This window comes from Excalfactoria chinensis, chromosome 13, assembly GCF_039878825.1.
Source record: "Excalfactoria chinensis isolate bCotChi1 chromosome 13, bCotChi1.hap2, whole genome shotgun sequence".
NCBI classification, from domain to species: Eukaryota; Metazoa; Chordata; class Aves; order Galliformes; family Phasianidae; genus Excalfactoria; species Excalfactoria chinensis.
In genome coordinates, this window is record NC_092837.1 from 5,813,161 (window position 1) to 5,834,637 (window position 21,477).

The 21,477-nt window shown below is 40.0% G+C and overlaps 1 long non-coding RNA gene across 1 annotated transcript in view; it reads left to right on the forward strand.

The window, feature by feature from the left end:
- Positions 1–1,136: 1,136 nt before the first annotated feature.
- LOC140258295 (uncharacterized) overlaps positions 1,137–21,477 on the forward strand; it is a 47,949-nt gene continuing 27,608 nt past the window's right edge. The window contains exon 1 of the long non-coding RNA XR_011905234.1: positions 1,137–1,218. This is a non-coding gene — a long non-coding RNA (uncharacterized lncRNA). The remainder of the gene's footprint in view (positions 1,219–21,477) is intronic.

Genomic DNA, 21,477 nt, shown 5'->3' on the forward strand with positions numbered 1-21,477 from the left:
GCTACAAATCAGTACAGCCTTTGTAGCATCTGGGTAACTTCCTAAAACTATTTCCTAATATATGCTCAGTCCTTTTTTAGGCGAATACAGTTCTGCACCCAAGCATCCCATCACAGCTTACTCCTAGCTGTATTACTGTGGCCGGAGTTTTTACTGACACATTCTGTTGTTGAAAGCACAGTTCAAGTTCTTCTGCATGTGTAGTAATACTAGAAAGGAATTTCATCCACTTCTCATTATTACTAGTGGTATATTGTTGCTGGAAGCTGTGTAAAGCATTGAAACACCCAAAATAAGATGTGAAAGAGATCTTTGCTATTGCAAACTGGGGAGGAGGGAAAGAGTGAGTGTTGAAATTGGGAGTATTGAGTGCTAATCAGACAAGCTGCCCATGACCACACAACAAAACAAACAGGCAGCACACAGTTATGGAGCACGTACAATCTTGTGTTTTCAAGCTGGGTTTCCAGTCGTTGACCAGACATATCTTCTCTTCAGCTCCTCCCGGAAGGGACTTGCTCAGTAACCTCACATCTTACTTGCAGTTATTTTTCCAGAATTCAGGGTCGAACTTTAAATTCTACTTCTCCACTGAGGTTAGATTTTTTGAAGAACTGAGAAAGTGTTTAGTCCTCAAGGGAGTGAGGCTGGGGCTGATGATTGGCCATGAGTTCTGTTGTGTTGCACCTTGTTTCAACTCTTGCTTCTGCCTTAAACTTTGAAATCTGTGAACCTTGCTAGAAATCTGTTCTCAGACGACCAAATTAGAAACTGCTTTCCTATGTTAAAAACAAAATAAAATAATAATGCCTGAGATTTAAATGAATAACGCAGGTTCTTAACTGGTCAGTGAGATCCTGGTGAATATGGATAAACACAGGCTGGATTTTCAAAGGAGCTCAGAATTCCACATACACTCTGAGCTACTCCAGTATTTCAAATATCACTGATCTTTTATTGCACATGTGAGATTCAGCCCTTGTTCAGAAAATGGGAATTGCTAAGTCACAGTCTGAACCAATGATTGAACACCTGGTGAAGGGACACAATCAGCCCTGGGAGCACAGGTGAAAGCAATTCACCTGTGTGATGAGAAGGGGTGGAACCTGGTTCCACCTTCCCTAAGACTCATTTAAGGGCTGGCTGACAGAGGCAAAGGATTTCTACATGGAGATCTCTCCTTTTGGAGTCTTCAATGATTCCTGATTCTTGAGAGAGGTATTTTTTATATATATTTATATAATATTTTTATTTTTTAACTGAATTGTGGTTTTTGTGCTATTTTGGGGGAGGGTATTTTAGAACTGGTTATCTACTATTGCCTTTACCTACAGTTTGTGGCTTTGCATTGTGGTTTTCAGAACATGGGATTTCTAACTGGCTTGTCCAAGAGTTTGTGATATGAACCAGAGGTTGCAACCCCAGGCACCAGAAGGAGCATTTTTAGCTATACTCTGCTGATGTTTCATTAGGATCAGTAATTTAACTGTGGACAACTCTGTGTTTTAAGAGTAGATGAAATTATTTCAGTTTGAAGGCTAAGAGTAATTTCAGAGAGCTTATATTTAGAGGTGTTGTTTAGTGTAGAGTGATGGAATTTCTGCTGGTCTTTCTAGTTGTTTTTGTTTTTTTCTACAGTCAGTAAGAAGCAACTTGGTATCTATGAACAGAATAGTGGTATGGGTTGCCTAAGTTAAGAAACAAGCATTGATCTTATTCCAATTACCCAAATTTAGTAGGTTTTGAGGTAAGTAAAAATACAGCCCTTACTTTCTGCATATTGTTGGTCATGATTATTGCTGGGAATCCTATGGCTTTCTCTGCTGACTCCTTCACATAAAATAAGGGCTGGAAGGGATGTCAGGCAGGTAATACAAACACATCTTCCTGTTCTGAAGCAGAAATGGTTCCTCCTGAGCATTGCTGCTGGGTGTTACTCCAGTCAGTACTTAAATGAAGTGATTTTTGCAAACATCTTAGCTACCCTATGCCAGCAGTTTTACTTTTAGCCATTAAATAATTAGTACCTTAGCCTTAATTTGATTGAGTCAGGCATTCTTACGTCCAGTGGTTGTTTCTGTGTTTGTGCTATGTTGGATAATCATTTGCCACTTTATATCTTTTTCTGAATATATTTGTGTGTTGTAGCCAAGCCACTTCTGGGTAGCCTAAATAGATTTTGATAAGCTAAATGGTCTTTTTGCTGATGCTGAGACTACAGATTAGATCTGATGTATAGCAGTATTGCTTGGATCAACGTGTGAGGAAGAAAATACAACTTATATCAAAGATGGAGTCAGATGTGGGCTTGTGCATCCAGTGCTTGTTCTATCAGCAGGTGTTCCAGGGATTCAGCATCTTTTAGGCCTTATAGAACTGCCTTTAAAGACAAAACGTGACAGGTTATTTCATGGCACATAATCAGTTTTGATTCCTGAACATGTGGTTGAAGACACTTTGTTTTCTGTGTGTCTGTATGGCATAGGCCCTGTGTATAGGCATAGTGTTCCAGGCACACTAGGAAAGGTGATTTGTCCACAGCATCGTTTCTGAACCTCTACATAAATCAAATGGTCTCTCAAGGTTTGCCATCTGAGATGCCTGAAATCTGATTTAGCGAATTTGTTGCACTGCGTTTCTGTTTGCTGAGTTAATCTCTTGTGAAGCATATGTAATAGTTCATGAAAGCTGTGTGTGTGGCAAAAATACTTTGTGCTTTCCTTTCCTTAGAAGAAAAATATGTTTTCAGAAATATTTCAGGATCTTTTAATGCTTGCATTTGAGTTTGGGGAGAGGAGAGGGAGAGCTATAGTTCTTATTTCGAACTTAAATTTTCTCTTTGTATTTTGCATAACTGTTGGATTACCCTTACGAGTAATTGAACTAATTTCAGATGTTTGCAATACAGAGATGACCCACCCTGTATATTTTCACTTTAAGATGAAGGAGACAGAAGGAAATCACTTTCATGGAGTAATGCATTTCAATAGTTTTAATAATTGTGGTTGGTAATGACACCGTGGCTGGTTGCTGTGTTTGGTGGTCAGCTTTCACCTTGAGGTAACACTGAGAAAGTAAGCTTCAATTATAACTCCAATCTGCAGCCCTCTTCAAATAATTGAGATATTTCCCTTGACTCGAGTGGATTTCACTTTGCAGACAAGCTCCGTGTTAATCATCTTGGATCTATCTGTGCTGAGCTCCGCAGAGGGAGGCTGAGGAGTTTAGTTTTCTCTTTTCCTTGCAGTTCTTGTTGAAAGCATTGCCTTGACAGATCACAGCATGGGGTGTAGTCCCAAAATAAAAGTCACAATGGAGTCTAAAGTACTGACAACTCGGGAGAGAGATGTCTCATTACTCCCGGACACATAGTATCTTGTTCATTCTTCAGTTGGCCATCTGTGTAGTGGCACTTCATTCTAGTGGTGATGAGAATATTATTGCAAGAGGGTTGAGTTAGAAGAAATGGCTCTAGAGGTTGTTAAAATTTCCGTGCAAGAGGAATGAAAGATGGCTTATTTGGCAGTGTTAGAATTGCTCAGCACTTCAGGGGAATGGCAAGAGAATGTATAAAAAGAAATATGTCAGGGTGAGTTCCTACGTAGATCACCAGGTAGACTCCTTGGCTGGGAGCATAAGGATATACAGTGGACTGCCCAATTCTGGTTCTTTTTGCCATTCTTAATACATAGACTTATCATAGGCTCTAATACTACACATCGTTTTTCAGATTTCCAGTAATGGAAAAAATCTGTTTCATATATTTGGTGGGGTGTGTGTAACTTCAGCTAAACACCAGGAAAGTGCAGGAAATCAATAGGGTTCTGTTTTGCATAAAATTAACAGGGTGGAATTGAAGTGACTGCTTTCTGTACACAATTTAATTACTGGAAGCATGACCCCCTTTGAAACTGAGCCCAGGAAATGCGATTCTCTGTAAATGAATGTGCATTCTATTACAGGGTAATGCTCCGAAAAGGACTCCAATAAAATCAATTCTCACCCTAATTTCTGGTTTCTTAGAGCAGTTCCTGTAAGTGAGGAGCACTGGAAATCCTCTTCCAGTAAACTCTGGATTGAATATTGAATGTACTTCCCTCAGGATATTCTTCTTCACCATTCTGTACCCTCCTGTCCCGGTCATTCAAAGGAACTAATGGTTTTGCTTTACTTTGCAGAGATCTTGTGTTCATTTTGGGAATTAAAAAATAAAAGAAATAAGGAAATGTACCTGTGTGGTCAGAAGGAAATTAACAGTAAAACAGTATTGGTTTATTTCCATTCATCCATTAGAGAAGGGAATGCTCAATTTGAAGTAAATTTCCAGATTCAAACATAGAATTGTCATTTAGTTAACATAATCCATTCTTTGTATCTTCTGTACTTCCTCTTAAGAATTAGTAACATTGTGTTCTCATTTTTCCCAATCTATTTTTGAATACTGAACTTGTCATTATATACAACTGATGTGCATGCATTTGAGTTGTCAAATCAAAAAGTCATTGAAGAAAAGAAATGGAAAATTCCATTGTTGATCTTTATTGCAGTGAAGCCGTGTGCTTCTTGGGTAGCTTTTAAATATTCCCATTAGCAGTGATGGAGGCTCTGCCTCTCCTCAGCCTTTGAATCTACTAATGCAGCCCCCAGTACTACAGCTCCTATTAATCTTTCTGGCATCATGTGGGAAGTAAAATAATATTTAGTAATAACTGATATCCTAACTGGAAATTGCAGTAACTGTAGTGTGTTGTGCTCACTTGAGAACCTAACAGCACTGAAGTTGTGTATTTTAGGTGATGATGTTAGAGGCTTCTGCCACTAGAAGCCTTTGTTCAAGTGAAGGATGTAGATCATGCCCGTATGATCCAGCAAAATCACAAGATGTCTCCTTTAAATGATATGATTAAAGCTGAAGATGTTCCAGAGATTTGCAAATGAAGAACAACCAAAACAACTGACTACTCATTCTAGCTGAATTGTTGAATTCCCTTGGGTTTGCAGAAACAGAATGCAAACTTCTGGAATACTCTGTTCCTTTTCAGTTAGTTGTTGTTTTCCCATCCAAATAGAAGAGGCATATGGCCGCTTTTAGAATACATCTTTTTGGAGCCTTTTAGCTCAAGCCTGGAGAAAACTACATTTTCTCCAAAGGAGTGAAATTATGAGTTAGGTGAAAGACTTTGGATCAATACGAGATGAATGCTGAGTTTGGGCTTTCTTTTGCTGTGTGGTTTTTTCCTAATAGGAATAAATCAGAGCTCAGAATGACTGACTGGTGCATGAGAATAAATAAGCCTAGAATTCAAGGGACTGTCTTCAGTTTCTTGCTGTGTTTTTTATTCTTTTAAAAAACCTAATCCTCAGCCTCTGTGTCCTTTGGGTTTCTTATTTGCCAACTGTCAATAGCAATTTCTGGGTGTGTTGAGGATGTATACGTAGTGGATTGCAGCACATTTAGCTGTTATAGAAGCTAGAGGTAAGGAAGGTTACCAGCATCCTATCACTTCAGTGATATGCTCTTACACACTTTCTCCTTAGCACATCCTTCATTAACTGCCTTGCACTCTTCTGTGCTTTATTACCCCTCTAATTTTACTTCTGTCTGTGTGAGAAGCAGGTATGCTGTGATGAAATGTTTTTCATACGAGCCTCTAGCTAATACAGCCATTTCTGAAACTTTCTCTACCCAGCAGAGGCAGGAGCGCTTTCCAGTGAGGCTTCAAACAGCATCATAAACTGTTTGTTTCTCACAACAAGAAACCCTCTGCCTTTTGAAAGTTTTGCTATGGATTTTCTGTTAGTATTTCCAGATCCCCTACTTGAAGGGAGAGAATGGTTTGTTGTGGCAAACTTTCCAATTTTCCTGCAGTTGCTGGAGATTCCTCTGAGGTAATAAGAAATCATCTTTATCCTTCATCCTCTCTTCTCCTTCCCCAGTAAAGAATAGGGAGAAGAAAACAATAGAATAAACCCCTGATTTTTTTTTCTTCCAGAGATTTACTGGGCTCTTTAAAGTTACCATCAGTCTTTGAATGCCTGATCCTTTATTTTTTTTCTTTTTCAAAAGCCTTCAGCCCAAGTCATTAAAACACATGTAGAAGTTGAGGGGTTTTTTTTGACAGTAACAAAAACCAGATATTAAACTATTTAAAACAATACTGCTTACACACTTATTAGGAACTGTCGAGCTTCAGACAGACACCTTTGTAACTCTTGGGGCTCAATGGAAGACTGGAGGAAGGAGCTCTGCTTGTTGCTGAGACTTTGCATTCTCTTCTGTTTCTTGTTGCTAACTGAAGTGTGATTCTGGATTAGAGCCCAACACTGTGATGAGGTGGTAATTCCTTCACGCTTTTGGTTCAGGAGTGAAAATGAGAATCAAAGGTAATATACAGAGAAAATAGGGGCTAAAGCTTTTATGGTTTAGTGTAAGAGCACTTATTGTCAGAAAGTAACCCTTATTGGGAATTATGAACAAACCTGTACTACTCATCTGCATTTCCTGGTATATCAGTGATGATGTTTATTTAGGTAGAACACATAAAACCATGTAATCTTGGACTTGGTTTCAGAGAAAGTAAACTGTTTTCTTTTGCAAAGCCTCCAGCTGCTGCAAGAAGGCTTTTAACAAAAGAGCTTGATCCTGTAGTTCAGATCAGATCCAGCAGAGCAATCATGCAAAGTCTGCTGCTGGCCCTCCTCACTTTTCTGCTTGGAAGCTGGGAGTCTACTCTGTTTCCTTTTCTCTAGTTTTTATGTATTTATTTATTGAGGGTGAAAAGCAGTTGTGTTTACTTGCATTTCCCTTGTATGACAGCCATGTTTCCTATGGCTTGCCAAGAGGGTAGAGCTGTTCATTACCTGCTCTGCAGTCAGCTTACATCAGAATTTCAGTCTCTGTTGGTTTGACACTTTTAAATTGCACTACATATGAATTTTGGAGATTTACTCCTTACGGGAAGCTGTGATTAGGGAGAGCATTTTGGCATGTAGGATGCATCAGAAAAATATTGTTGTTCTGGAGGTGCAAGAGAAATGTTCTGTTTCCAAACCTGGTGTGATATAGGATGACAGTATAATAAGAGCCCTTCTTTGTATTGGTTTCATTGCAAGCTCTCAGAACATGCATTTTATTTCCCCAACCTTTCAAAAGCTTTGCAAACACCTGTCACTGGAGAATAGGCCTGTTCAGCCCTGCTGCTGTTATCCCAGCCTCGAAGGGTTCATAGCAGATGAGTAGAAGGCATCGCTATCTATCTACCCTCCACTGGAGAGCAGCTTTGCTCAGTTAACTGTTCTTTTGTACAGCTGCCTCAGAGGATGTTTAAACTGTGAGGTCTGTATCCACTTGTGGCAGGATAACAAACAAAGAAATAAAGATTAAAAAAAACAATGAATCTGGAGGAAATGACTTGTGAAAGGACTCTTCCGACTTTGCATTTGCTGACAGTAACATTTCACAACATTCCCCACATATGTGAGTGTATCTTGTAACTGTAGAAAGGCTTGAATCCTTTCTCTCTGAAAGGTCTCTTAGAGTGACTACTGCACCTCATCATCCCTTGGCTGCAGAGCTTTGGAGATAGCAGCTTCCATAACAAACGCTCTGGGTTTTTAGGAATGTCTCATTCAGCAAATACTTGCCAAATAACACGTGCTATGCAGTTACTTGCTGTGTACAGCTAAAGTCAGTGGATTAGCAACTTTATCCCTCTTCAGCAAGTATCTCCTTAGGGATGAAATCAGGTTAAATTCACTCCAGGCTCCAAGGTGTATCCCTGAATTGCATAGCCCATAAGGGTGGCATGTAACCATTAAATTGTCTTCTGTGACAATTATAGGTCCTGATACTTGTGGTTGTTTTGCTTGTCTTACAGGTGTCTTTTTAGAAATGTGCACTGGGAAATGGGTGTATTTCTGGCTGTAGAATGAGTGGTCTGCAGGTTTAAACATTATTTTGCCGAGTACTTTAAAACAAAATAGCGTTTGGAAGTAAGCTGTTGGTAGCTGCTAAATGTTTAGCATCAGATTATTGTTAAAGTAGAGAGATGCACTGTTCTGAATGTGAAGCTGGAAGCCTTTGCTTGTTTTCTGATCTCAGTAAAATGAGAGGAAAAAGATCTACCATGAATTACCACAGTGTGACAGACTCTATTTTTTTCCCCTCAAAATGTGAAGTGTGCATTCATCTTCTGTTTATTGCAGTTTTAGACTGTATATTCAGCAGCCTATGATTAACATGTAGCTGCCATGTCTCTGGTTAACAAAGAGGCAAGGTGTGGTTGTGTTTTTTTTTTTTTTTTTACATCAAACACTTGTTTGGATACTGAGGACCAGCCTCAAAGTCATTGAGGTCTGTAAACTAGGAAGGATTTCTTTGCTGAAGGGTGACAAATTCAAGTCTCTGACTATGTTCTTCATCACCCTGGCCTGTGATACAAGGATTCTAGATTTGTTCTGGTAGGTCAGAGGCTGTATGGATGTAAAGGTAGGAGATTAAGGGAAACAGTAGGAGTAAATGCAGAAGGTAGGTATGAGGCCCCATGGATAACTTGCCTGAGCTAATTGATTGCTTAAGGTACATTTAAGCTCGTGGAAGGGTGCACTACGAATGGTGATTTGAGATATGGCCTTGAAGCAGATGGAGTAGTGGATAGAATGAGAAGTAGAACGGAGAGGAGGAGGTGGTACATGTAACACTGTCATTGGTTCAGATCGTCTCCCCAGGAGAGAGGATATGCAAACGTAATTCAATAATCTGTGTGTCTATGTTGTACATCTCCATGGATATACATGAAAGTAGTCTGGTGTAGCCTTCAGTTTGAGAGTTGAGTCCTTAATCCCTGTGTAGAGGTTGAAATACTCAGTTTTGGGGACCAATCATCTGGTCACAAGCATCAAGCAAAATACCAACTTCGTGTTGTGTCCGACAGAAGATGGACACACAGAGCTGGGGGAAACTTCTTTTTATTCTCCTTTTTTCAATATTCCTCCAAGAGATTTTTGTTTAAAAAAAAAAAAAATAAATCAGAGTGAAAATATTGCTTAAAATGTTTAATGCTCACTTTGTCACATTGACGCCTTTCTTTTAAAGTGTGTGTCAAAAGATGCTTCTGTGAGGCGTTTGTAACTCTATCATCAAAATGAAATTTTGCTGACAAATTGATTGCTGCATGTCTGTGAAGTCTAATAGTTGAATTTTTGCTTCTTTCCCTGGGATATTCCTTTCTCTCTAGAATGCTGGCAGCAGCTGCTCTCAGCAGGACCATGCATTTGTCTCTTTGCTTCAATATGTGCCCCCTCCATTCCTGCTCAGTCTTTCTGTGGTTGGAGTTAATAAGAGGGAAAAGGGTCTTTTTTTCCCCTCTGAAAGTGTTCCAGGCTATCAGACGGCTATTGATTGGAGCGGCTCTTTCAGTTTCTTATCCCAGGTGTGCAGTAATTCCCTGTGGGCTTAACCCCACTTCCAAATTGCCGTATAGCAACAGAAATCAGCAGCACTTTCTTAGATATGCTCCTAATCCACTCCCCCCATCTTGATCATTATTGATTTGAGAGTGTGATATTTCACTGTCATCTCAAATGGAGATGATTAAGTCTCTCAATCTACAGTGCAAAGGAACTGATATGAACTGCTCTGACAGGACAGTCTTTCCTCTTCATCTTTCCTGCATTTCAAAAGATGTCTGAAATGAGCTGATAAATAGGATTTTAGATGCTGGGAGAAGCCAGTCAGCAAAGTCTGTCATGCCAGATTCCTTGAATCTCAGAGGTTGCAAAGATGCTGACTCCTGGCGAAGTTTTACAGACCTTGGGTGACTAAGCAAGCATCATTAACTCAGACTTGACTAATTGCTTAAGATAAACAAACAGAAAAAATCAGAGCCAATAAGCTAAATGTTGTGAATAAGATACAATGAAAAATACTTAAAAGCCTGTTGTTTTAAGGCATGTATGTGACCCTTAGCTGTTCTCATCTTTCTTACTGCTGTGTTTTTGTCAGTACTGAAGGCTGCTGTATAGGCCATGATTCTTCCAGCTATTCCTTTGTTATCCACTGACTGCATCCTGTTTTGCTTCTCTCTTGTAGTATTTAGTCTGCTTCACTGAAAAACAGTGCAACAGGAGGCTCTCATACGCCTTGTGAGCAGCACCTTAGTGGAGTATGCAAATAATGTGGAGGTTTAAAGTCAGGCAGTCAGTATAATATAGCTACAGTCTGATTTTTCCATTCACTGCTGGTTCTCAAACACCAGTATAAGTAGTCCATTTTTTTTTACTTCCCCCCCCCCCCCCCCTTTCTCATGTTTATCATCCCTACTTTGCTTCTGGCCTGTACTGTCAGCCCTGAAGATGTGAATCTAGTTTTGATTCAGTCACTGACTCAACCAGATGCATTGCTCATCTCTCACCATTCCATTCTCAGCGTGTTGTTTTTGTCTTGGAAATTTAGTTTATAGACTTAGTGAGTCTGGGGATTTGTTACCATTCATAGTTTTCATCCGGTCCTTTGCTGAGTCCCTTTAAACTACTGCAATATTACGCCTCAGAAAAAACACATGGGTTACTTACAACCATACAATATCCCAAGTTGGAAGGGACCCATAAGGATGGAGTCCAACTCCTGGCTCCTCACAGGGCTATGAGTGATGCTCGGTGAAGGAGAACCAACAGATTCGCTCGAGTTACATTTTAGCACATAAGCAAATGTTGCAAAACAGGAGAACGCTGAAAAAGAAAGACTCCTGTTTTTCTATATTCATCTGGTAATTTATTCACAATGAGTGATTTGACATTGTCTCACACACCAGCTTGACTGTCAGGAGTGCTCAGATGGTTTTGTAATGAACTTGTTTGAAAGGTGCTTTATTTAAAGAAAGGCAATTCTTCATGGGCAAGCTTCGTTTCACAATGGGAAGATAAACATGGCACTTAACGTCATTACTGTGCTATTATTCTTGTTCCCTGGGGTAGCAGAAGGCATCCCTTTTGGTCTTCAGCTGTGTGACCAATTGCCTGCTTTCTTTTTTCTCCTCATAGGGAAAGATTCCAGCTGGGGAACTGCTGACTGTAGGCTTTACAGTGTCCTAATAACCTTACGGAAGCGCTGTGGTTTTGTACTCACCTTAATAGGCTGCAAGAAGGAACACTTTTGTCAATATTTGCCTGGTTCTCTTAGTTGCACTGGTTTAGCTGTGGATACCTTTGACCAAACCTTTGACGCAAGAATAAAGGTGAAGTTTTTGGAGTGATGTGTGTGGCTTGGGGCCGTGGCAGAGGATGAGGTCTGATTGCCTCTGAGCTGAAAAAGGAGAATAAAGGGGAAAAAATGATGTCATTGCTGGTGTGTCAGGACACAGCTGTTTGTTTTGCCCTTACCTCAGTTTTCCGTTACATTTCTTACAGCAGCAAGAAGCTGTTACTTTGAAGTGAAGGTAGTAAACATGTTCCTTTTTTGTACCTTTATTCATCATGACTAAGTTGGCTGTGCAAGCTGACTTGCAGAAGAAGATTCTGATTTCTATAACATCCTGGTGTGTGACTTAGGCATATATAACAGTTACTGGAGATAAGATTACCTAATAACAGTTTCTAGGCTCATTGTGGAGGCCTCATATCTTACAATGATGGCTATAACTAGTGGATATTTTGACTCCTCCTGGTGTGGAGGAGACCTTGTACCTCTGTGTTCCCACCGTATGGCTCTGTCCTATGGAATATCACGCTGTGTCAGTGCAGTGCTAGTCTTAATCACCAGTGCTCACCCTAAAGTGCTTCCATGTCCCTTCTTGATTAATTCTTGAAGTTCAGTAGCAGCAAGCCCTATGAATTTCATTTAGAAGAACAAGCTAAATTCCTGTAAAGACAAAGCATCTTTTTCGAAGCAGTTTCCTTCTGAGTGTTGTAGATGTCTGTCAATCCATTTCCAGAGTAGTTCTTTTTGCACTTCCAAAACTGTAAATTATCCTCTGAGATGAAGTTTAGTAGTTTGATTTCAGTGGGAATTAAGCCTCAAAGCATGTATTTAAGAGCAGCAAATTGATCTTTAAGCAGTCGGTATCAATAGTCAAATTCTTAACTTTTGTTTTAAGCTGGGAAATGGGGTTGTTGATTTGCTAGTTCGAGACATAATTTCCTTTGAGACATCCCTACAGGCTTATGTGAGACAACAGACACAAATCACTTGGTATACGTTGGCAATTCCCTTATTTTTGGAGGCAGTGCTTATGCTGTGGGTTGCTCATGTTTTCATTAAATATATTATCATTAATGTTCACCCCAAATCATTTTCATGGCCCTGAATGGTCTTTTTCAGTCTTCGTGTTGTCAACATCCAAAAAATGAGCTGTTGCTCTGCCTTATTGTGGGGTTGTTAATGCTGTTGTGCACCTGTCTGTCTGCATGCTTTTATGTTTTGCTCCTCATAATGAAGCACAACGGCTGCCAAGTCGGTGGAGGAGAGAGAAGAGTTCCATTTGACACCAACATGTTGAACCATTTGTTCAAAGCTAGGACTCCTTTAATTGTGCATGCTGCATCTTAATAGAGAGCCTTGTTGAAGTTAATTATTTCTGTTGGCGTACCCCAGCACTCAAGATGTTCAAGAGTGAATCATGTTGGTCCCTCTCCTAGACTTCATATAATTTATTAAAAGCTACGCACGTCTGAAGGTGAAATGCTGGCAATAACCCTTGATTTAAATCATGTAGGGATTTTGTTAGTTCTATATACTGCATAGCAATAAAAATTACCCTTGGTGGGGGGAAGGAAGAAGGAGGTTACTTATCATTGCCATAGGAAACCCATTGCATGGGAACAGGGGGAAATTATTGTGCTGGGGTGAGAATCCATGCTGTTGCTTGTGGCTATTTTGGTTGCCTTAAAAAGCTGGAAAACTCAAATTACTTAAATGTGCCTAAAATTCACAAGGAGCTCTGGAAATTCCACCAGACCTGGGCTTCTGAGCAGCATAGTAGCAAGTGAAATTTGTTAGGGATATCTAAGGCAGTTGATATTGGAAAGAACAATTTATTAAGCAGAGGAAGCAGCATGCAGTTCTACAGGTTAGTGGTGTAGTTAAGATGTACATTTTCTTTCATGTTTCTGTGAATTATAGGAAATGGTCTGGAGGAGGATGGGTGGGAAAAGCAAGGAAAAAATATCAGTGAAATGGTTCTAAAGTTTCTTTTACCTTGGCTGTATCAATGCATTCTGCCTGTTTCTAACTTCAGAAAGCAAGCAGCCTGATCTGAAACTACATGTAAAAGATAAACTGTAGCAGAGAATTTTTCCCCATGGTTGTCTGACAACAGAAAATGAAGTTTTATCAGGAGAAATGTCAGTCAGTCTTATCTTTGCATGTCATTGCAACTTCCTCCATTGTAAAGGCGCTTGTTGTGTTTAATGCCACAATAATAATAAGTAAGTAAAAAGTGCAAAGTGTCATGTGAGGGGTTATGCCACAACTACCAAAAAGAACGATGCAATGCTGTACTATACAACAATTATTTGCCATTTCTACTTTAGCTGGGTCCCAGCTGGCCGGAATAAAGTTGTGCTCCTCTTGACAAGATAGTCCAAAATGACAGTGTTACTGTGGATGCTGCCTTCCAAATAAAAACTATCAATTATTAGTGAAAAGAAAAGCTGAAAAGTGCCAGAAAGGGAAGAGACTTGATTCCGTTTTGCTTTCTTGTTCCCGTAAGGCACATCAAGTGACATTCACAACATAACATACGCTCCTAATAAGAGCAATAATAGCAGCAATACATCTTATTGCGTGCAGCACCTATAAACAGATGGCGTTCTCAGAGCTTCACAGTGACATAAAGCAGCATTAAAGGCTGTAGTTCCTGCAAGATTAAAACAAGGGACAATTAAAACTAATCCAATACAGAAATAAAATCAGTGTGCCATGAAGATAATCTTTTTGATAAAAAGAAAATTAAAAACTCAATAGCAATGAGATATGAATCTATTTATTTTTGTTGCTCTTTGCAGATTTACCTCTCGAATCAGAGGTAATAGTATAAAAATATGTATGTCAGCTCTAATCCTGTTTTCTACTTAAACATATAAACAAATGGAAGGGAGCTCCGATTGCAGTGATGTGTGTGTCGGGGACGTGAATGCTAATTTCAGCACGATGCAGTTTAAAACTCAGGCTCCCTTAATTTCTGTAGCAGTAGTTTTGTAACTGGTGCTGTGAGGGAAGGAGAGGAGTGGAGCAGATTTCCCCTTCTGGATATCCAGCTTTCTCCCGTTGGATAAAGATAAGCAATTTCTGCCAGTTGCTGCCAGGTCAGGACCTTGGTCTGCACAAAAGCCGCCAACACTCAGTGGTTCCCAATAGGTAAAATGGCCCCCAAATCCTGCAAGTCTCCAGGTAACCAGCAGCTTCCCCACTTGTGAGGTTTCTTTCATGGAGAAGCCACCCCCTGGCCCCTTGCTGGATTCAGGTGGTGTGTTTAGATGTGCTGGTCTAAAAAACAAGAAAACTGAAGCTTTTACTTTTTTTTTTTTTTTTTTTTTTTTTTTTTTTACACCCAAAGTGGAGCAGGCTAATCACTGTTGGAGCATTGTGAGGCTCAACAATTAGTCTGATGGTATTAATAAGAAGTACAAAGCTCTTAGCTCTTTTAGCTTTCAGGCAAATAATTATCTTCCTTGTGCTGGAAGTTGATGATAACTGCAGGCATGCTTTAGAATTACTTTCTGTTTTTAAAGAAAAGACTTCTTCTGAAGGATTTTGTTCACGGAGGCCATAGAAATGAGCTCTCAGATTAACTATTTTAAGATGATTTGTTTGCAATGAGTGCAAATACTCATTGTTCATGTTTAATTGTATTTTAAGAGTATCACATTAGTAATGAACTCTGACATCTTGTCTAGATCTACTAATTCTCAGACTTTCATTTAAAAAAAATAAGGCAAACTTGGCTTTCAAATCTGAGCTCATATTATGCTTGTAAATTAGCACTACAGGAACATCGGCTTGAGTAATCAAAATCTAAAGAGTGTTTATTTGTATAAGTCTGCCTACTTTTAAAAACGAAACAACAGAAAAAGTTCCAACCCTCTGGGCATTGTTTTTTATTCCTGTGGGTTAGTATCTGTGTGCTTCCTCCAGCTTTCTCAGCTGAATTTGTGCAGGTTCCCACAGCAAGGAGCAGAGAATGTGCTCTTGATGCAGGTGCAGTGTGTCCTGTAATGCTTGTAGATTGGGCATGTCTTGTGTGGGCTTGAGGAGCATCAGTTCTTGGGACACAGAGCTAGGCTCTAGTCTGCTTGATCAGCTGTAAGATCAAATCCTGCTGTTGTGTGCAGGCAAATCTCCCTCACAGCTCAGCAGGTTTTTTCTCTCCTCCAAGAGTGCAGACCCAACTCCTGGAGGGCACTAGAGGGAGGCTGGCTGACATTTCTTTTTTTCCTTATTTTTTTTGTTTTAGCATATCTCCAGAGGAGAATTGCTTTGACTTTTTGGTGTTTCTAGCCATCAAAAACAAATCCAGTAGAGAGGTGATACCAAGTGCAGTTCCTGAGAAGTGCTATGGCATAGGAAGACTGAAAAAAAAGAAAAATAATCATTACAACAGCCTATGTTTTCTCATTTTCTAACCCCTTAATTACTGGGAATGTTTGCAGTTACTCTCCATCCTCTTGTGTCCCAAAAGTTCTGATGCAGAATTGTTTTATTTCTGATTGAAAGCCAGGATTTAAGATCCTCCAGGGCCACTCTCCCTTTGTTTTCCCCATGATGTAATTGCACAATGTCTACCTGTCCAATCACACTGTCAAAATATATTTCCAGGTAGTACATCTAAATTTGGGAAGTATCATGAGTTCTTCTTTTGCTTTTCTTCACAGTGGAAATTGCAAGTTCTTAACTGTTACATGGCAATAGCAATATGCAGGTTAGCAGTGTATGTTGTAGGTCTCTAAAATCATCTGATCTCATGTGTTAGTAAATGAGTTACCCGTCAGGGAATGTCAGCAGTGCTCCTGGGAAGCTGTGAGGTTTAGTAGGTCGAGGATACACTCAAGTAGGTGTAAACCAAATTGAGTTGGTTATTACCAACAATGCAGTAGGAGCAGAAGACAGCACAGGCAAAATAGGATATAGGAGTGCTAATCCTGATTTTTGGGACCTACTTTCCATGCTCTGTTTGCTCTCAGTAGTTTTCTGGGTTTTCCACTCTAAGATCTGCATGTGCTGTCCGCGTAACAGAACAAATGTACTTTTTTGCTCTGGCTGCCATGCTGTATTTGAAACGCCTAAGCTATTGCATTTAAATTTAATGAGATGGGTACTGTTGCATCTACCCGATGTCAATTGATTGCAGAAAGAGCGTTCAGTCGAAGTTTAATTAGCATGTAACTGATAAGTCCAATTACTTTACAATGATTTGGAAATTACATGAGCTACGTATTTTGTGGATGTGGCCTTATGTAAAACACAAAAGTTGTGAAGAAATTTTAGCTATTTAATGAACACAGAACAGCTTTTTTCCGGATTGAATCAGATAGCAATTAGTTGGAAAAAGGAACTCTTAAATTAACATGTATTAAGTGTTAATTGGCAGCAGCCTTCCCATTGAGTGAACTGTAGCGTGGATGCCAATTTCCACCACGGTGTGTAATGTGGCACAGAATGAGCAATCTATACAATGGTCCTATTGTGCTGAAATTTTGTAAGAAATTCAATTATTCCCTTATGTTGGGGGTGGATCTGATACCTGATTAATTCTGGCTTGTTTTAAGGGAGACCTATGTAATTAGCTATGCATGGAATATATTATCTCCAGCATATTTTAAAAACTTTATTACTTACTATTTGAAACTAGCCCTTGCTCTGTAATTAACAGATAACATATTGCAATATTAAATTTGAGATGTTGCCATCTTGGCAGCACTTACAGTGATGTTATTCAATATGGTTACCATGGAGCATGCTTCTTTAATTTATGATTGTTTCCTTATTAATGGAAGGATGTCCTGGGGACATTACCCACAGCGCTGCTCCAGAAATGCTGCTTTATAGAATCATAGGGTCACTAAGGTTGGAGAAGACCACTGAGATCAAGGAGTCCAACCCCAACCCATCCCCAATGTGTTCCCATGTGACAAACTTTTCTTGAACATCTCCAGGGATGAACATCTCCACTTCCCTTCTTAGCCTGTATCAAGACATCATTGTTCTTTGGGAGGTTTTCCTAATATCCTACCTGAATCTCCTCAGGTGTAACTTGAGGTTGTTTCCTCTTTGCTTATTGCTGTTAGCCAGAAGAAGAGGCTGACCCCCATCTCACCACAACCTCCCTACAGATAGCTGTAGAGAGGTACATGCTCTGGAGATCAGAGGATTGTGGGCAGCAGGAGCATTTTACTGTGTCTGTAGGAGTTACACTCAATGATCCTTATGGGTACTTCCCAACTAAGGATATTCTGTGATTCTAGTGTTGTGTTTTTATTCCTTATGAGAGGTCTCAGAGGAGAACATTTTTGGTAGGTTTTGGAGGACTATCAGCCTGTGATTTAGTAAGTTTATTGCGGGGGGGATACGTATGCACACAAAGGATGGGTGCTTTTGCTGAATTGACATCTGAAGGAATATATTGTCTTTTTCCGTTGAGCTCTGCAGGAATCCGTGTTAGACTGGGCATTCAGGTTAGGTGTTAAATTGTCTAAAGTTAGAGGTTAGACCATCTCCCACATGGTCTTCCAGCATCTCTGCCCCAAACCTATAGAGTTGCCTGAAGTTGCTGTGGCCAAAGTGAGGGACATTGGCACTTGGTCTTGTTTGAACTTTGTTCTATTGGCCCCAGCCCAGTGATCCAACTTGTTCAGATCCCTCTGAAGGGCAATCCTACCCTCAGGCAGATTGGCACTTTTTCCCAATGGGGGAGTCATCTGTAAACTTACCAAGAGGGTGCACTCAATTGCCTTGTCCAGGTTCTCAATAAAGATGTTGGACAGGACAGAATATCAACTGGATGCCAGTACCACAGGGTTCCACTCTGAGCCAGGTCCTCAAGCATGGAAGGAATGTGAATAATAGATCATGAAAGAGGGGGGAAAAACCTGTGACATGAGGTCATTTTTATGGTCAGAATGTAGAAGTGCAAACGACAAACTGCTTCCACCTGTTTTTTCCACTGCAGTCAGCACTGCTGGTCTTGTCCAAAATTCTTTTGTTAACTGTGTGATCACAGCAGCTGAAAGAGAGTGAATTTCTGAAGTAGCCCAAGGTATTGGGCTTGGGTGATATCAGTGTGGTTATTGGAAGTGGCTAGAATGTTAAATAGCTCCAGTTGGCTTTTTGACTGCCTTTAGCACTGCTGAATCATATATTGAAGTCAGCTGGTGATGCTACGGTGGTTCAGAAACATTGATGTCCTGCCGTCTAACCCTGGCCTAAATGGAGCAAGGCCACGTGATTGGAAAGTGTTGCCTGGTGACTGTTGTAATGCCCACTTCTACTGATCATATTTTATAGTTGTGCTCAGAGCTGGTGTGAAAATTTCATGGTGGACATTAGGTCTACACAGCAAGGGATTGTTTCATTGTTCTGTGTGCTTATCTGATAATCCAGGAAAAACAAACAAACAAAAAAAAACATTATTTGGGATTAGTTACTTTTGATTATTATTATTTTTTTTTCCTTACTCCAGTAGAATTTTCCAGGATGGTGCAATGGGATAAAAAACTGAAAAAAATTTATCCAAATCAATTCTGTCAAAATAAGTGCAGATATGGACTATAGAACACTTATTCCATTGGACCTGGAAACTGGTGAGATGTAGCTCTAAACCTCACAGTTCTGGTTGATCTCCAGGAGGTGAGACTGGGACTAATCAATCTATATGTGCCATTTGCACTGCCCGAGCTCCTTTTCCCAAGCCTTACCTAAATGTGACAGTCCTACAGGTTGAGTAAGAGACTTTGCTTTGCCTGTCGTGGTGAGGTCTGAGATGTTTTGCTCAAAGCTCAGCTTGCAGGGCTGCCTTCACTCTGACAAAGTCCTGCTGCCTCAAGGCAACTCAGAAGGTTATGGCAATGAAGAAAGCATCATTACTACCCCTTTTCATTACCAAAAACCAGAAGTGGTGAGTGATCTATGTGCCTGACTTTAGTGAGCTGCAAACATGGTACAGTGATTCAATATCAGCCCAGAATTAGTCAGACAGAGTAGCAAAATGACAATTTCTTCTAAAGAACATCACGAAAGTGATCAATTGCCATTGATTTATGCCCCTCATTTACCATTGAAGGACCAACTGGAATTTAACCTAGGCACCAGACACTGAATTAATGTACTAAATAATTACATAAGATAAACCTGGATTTCAGGATTATTGAGACTTCAGTCATGAGAAATTTTAATAGCATGAGGCCTTTCTGAAATTATGGGGTTATATGGTCTTGCGTATGACTGATGGTTGATTCAGTGCTAATTAGTTTATGGTTCATGTAACAGTTGGGATCCTGCTGCTTGGACTGGAATGCATCTCATGTGTGCCCCACAGCTTGTACCCAGAGCTGTGGAAGGACTGAGGGGTCTGCACAAGGAAAACATCCCTCTGCTGGCCTAAATGAAACCTGTGTGGCACTGTTGTGTCCAAATTTGTCTGCTGATGAGGAGATGAGTAATATGTTCAGAGCCTGCCCTTTTAGTAGTTAAGTGGAATAATGTAAATCAATACTACTCTATGACAAATTATAATTTCTGTCATCTGACACAATGTTCCCGGGGAAAAATTGCTTCTCTGAGGAGCGTAAAATGCAATATAGAAACAGCAAAAAGCTTTATTTTCCTTTCTTTCTCCCTTGGTAGTGAAAGAAGACTGAAGCCTCAAAAGAGATGACAGAGTGAGTCTTATCACACCCCCTGTATTTTGAAGTGCCATCAGGGTGTATATGTGTGTGGGTGTGGTAGATCTAAGAGTATTACTGCCCTTGAACTCTATGAGAAGGAAATGCTAGTGCTCATTTATTCTCCCTTTCAGCTGAGCTTACGGAGTTTTTAATTGATTGGTATGAGGGCAGAATTTAAATAAAATGAAAAGCCAGCACTACCACAGTACATGCTATTGATTAATGGTTTTCTTTCTGAGAAGCAAGTGGCAAGTTACAGGGCAGAGAAATACCATGGGAGGTGGAACAATAAAAAAGAGGGAGAAGGAAGGTTAAAAAGAGCACCTAAAGAATAGGCAGAGATACTACAGAGAATGGAGCTTGCAAGAAAAGGGCATCTTCAAGAAAACTTGGAAAATATATGAGGGTAAGGTAGCACTAGGAAATATCAATACAGGGAGAGGGCAAGCAAGGTAGTAAAAGCAACAGGATGAACAATAGGTAGAGAAGCTGAATCACTTCTCAGAAGTGAAATCTTCTCTCTACTCTCTACTTTCCCAGGCCACTTGTTGTATTAGACTGTGGTATTATGGTGGAGGCTGCTCTTGCTGTGGCACTGGCTGCGTGTGCTGGGCTGCTCACAGCATTTGTGAGATATATACTGAAAGATGATGGAGGGTCATGGTTAAAGGAAATGAACTTTCTTTCAAGGCACGTTGGAAGTTAGAGAGGCAGGGAGGGGTGATTCATCATCCCGGTTTCTCAGAATAGATTTGCTAAGTTTACAAATTCCATGTTAATTTTGATTCTCTTCTCCAGACTTGACTGGCAACAGCTGTTTACTTTGTTCTGTTTTACTCTTGGGTTTCAATTTTTTTCCCATCTGATTACCTGCTTGTTCAATTGTGGAGTCCTAAATTAGTTCGGATGATGAAGGCAGAGATGGGATCAGTCAATGCAGGAGCGAGGGGAAAGCAAGAAAATGGTTTTGTTTTGTTTTTTCCTTTGTTTCATTTTCATTGTGCATTTTCTGTAATTACTCGAGCAAAGTCTGTCAGTGTATTTCTGTAAAGCAGGAAGTTTTAGTAACTGTGGAATGTTTAGGTGACGTGGACTTGCATTTCTTTGAGAAGCCGGTTCTTTGCCCTCTCACAAAGCCGCAATGTTCTGTGACCTTGTTGGGCAATCAAGCAAGACAAATCAAATTTGAAGTAATTAATACTTGCCACAATGTGCTTGGGAATATGCTTACAGCTAAGAACTATTTGTGGAAAATTAGTTCAGTTAACTGAACTGATAAAATGAAACTAATCAGAAAAAAATTATTCTTTCTGTTCAGATCTTAAAAGAAATACAGTAACAGTTGGCTTTTTTGGCTGTTACACTGCTGGCACCTTCACTGGTGAGTCTTTCCTTATGTACCAGCACCAAGTCTAGATGTGATGCCTTGTGCCTTGACACTTGCTATGTGTTACAAGCTGCTTCATCAGTGGCTTTGAAATGTCTCTTGTCTGTTGTGCCGTGGATCACTTCCATTCATGGGGTGCTTCTGATGTGCTGCACCAGTCTCAAATGAAATTTCTGCTCTGGATCATCCTTATTGTTTGGTGATGACCACCTTGA